This window comes from Bos javanicus, chromosome 12 (assembly GCF_032452875.1).
Source record: "Bos javanicus breed banteng chromosome 12, ARS-OSU_banteng_1.0, whole genome shotgun sequence".
Taxonomy (NCBI): domain Eukaryota; kingdom Metazoa; phylum Chordata; class Mammalia; order Artiodactyla; family Bovidae; genus Bos; species Bos javanicus.
Window position 1 is genome coordinate 53,710,658 of NC_083879.1, and position 1,382 is coordinate 53,712,039.

Consider the following 1,382-nt stretch of genomic DNA (forward strand, 5'->3'; position numbering starts at 1 on the left):
ATTTTTACATAAGCCAAGTGAGATGCCTTTCAAAGGGAAGCCACAATAGATATAATCTGTTGGAATGAGTCTGCAGACAAAATAAGCATATTTTTGTTTGGTTATTAACTACAATAAAGTATTTCCACATGGGTTATTTAAGGTTTTATTTAGATTTCATCTTTAATTTGGAAAAACCTCAGGGTGCTATTTTCAATGAAATGTATCAATCATAACACTTGGAACCCAATTATTACACTTCAGCTAAGTTACTTACTGTGATCTTACCATTTATAGCACACTTCAAAACCATAAGTGAGTTGTCATAAAAAGATGTCCTTTTTCCCAGACTCTGCTTTTTTTTTTAAACTAATAATCTGCTTTAATCAAATTTGTTTAAGGGGAAGGGACTACCACACATTGTCATTACCTGGCACAGTGAAGGGAATATAAAACCTACAGTTTCTGGTCTTTAGTTCATCCTTCTTATCAGAGGTAGAAAGTTAAATACTGTCTTGCCCTTCTTCCCAGTGTTAGAGGGAAGGTTTAAGAGTTAGAAGTTCCTAAATGATCTTGTTGGAATTTGTTGTATCCTGTTAAATGTTCTATTGATAGAATTTTATGAAATTATTTGTTTTAGATGTAGCAGAAAAGGCAAATATTTTCCAGGGTGATGTTTAAAGATAGCCCAGGGGCTTCCCAGGTGGCTCAGTACTAAAGAATCTGCCTTGCAATGCAAGGGACAATGGTTCAATCCCTGATCTCGGAAGATTCGCATACATCACAGAGCAATTAAGCATGTGGGTCACAACTACTGAGCCCACTCACCCTTGAGTCCATGCTCTGCAACAAGAGAAGCCACTGCAGTGAGAAGCCAGCACACAGCAAGTAAGAGAGTAGCCCCCCGGCCCCAACTAGTGAAAAGCCAGCACAGCAACAAAGACCCAGCACAGACAAAAATAAATAATTATTTTTAAAAAATAAGGGTTGTGCTCGCTTCGGCAGCACATATACTAAAATTGGAACGATACAGAGAAGATTAGCATGGCCCCTGCACAAGGATGACACGCAAATTCGTGAAGCGTTCCATATTTTTAGAACTGCCTTATGATCCAGCAATCCCACTGCTGGGCATACACACTGAGGAAACCAGAAGGGAAAGAGACACGTGTACCCCACTGTTCATCACAGCACTGTTTATAATAGCCAGGACATGGAAGCAACCTAGATGTCCATCAGCAGATGAATGGATAAGAAAGCTATGGTACATATACACAATGGAGTATTACTCAGCCAGTAAAAAGAATACATTTGAATCAGTTCTAATGAGGTGGATGAAACTGGAGCCTATTATACAGAGTGAAGTAAGCCAGAAGGAAAAACACCAATACAGTATACTAACG

General features: G+C 38.8%; 1 non-coding gene across 1 annotated transcript; it reads left to right on the top strand.

Annotated features, from left to right (window-relative positions):
• Positions 1 to 968: 968 nt before the first annotated feature.
• Positions 969 to 1,075, top strand: LOC133258673 (U6 spliceosomal RNA). Its single transcript, XR_009740133.1, has one exon. It is a non-coding gene; the product is annotated as a U6 spliceosomal RNA (small nuclear RNA).
• Positions 1,076 to 1,382: the final 307 nt, after the last annotated feature.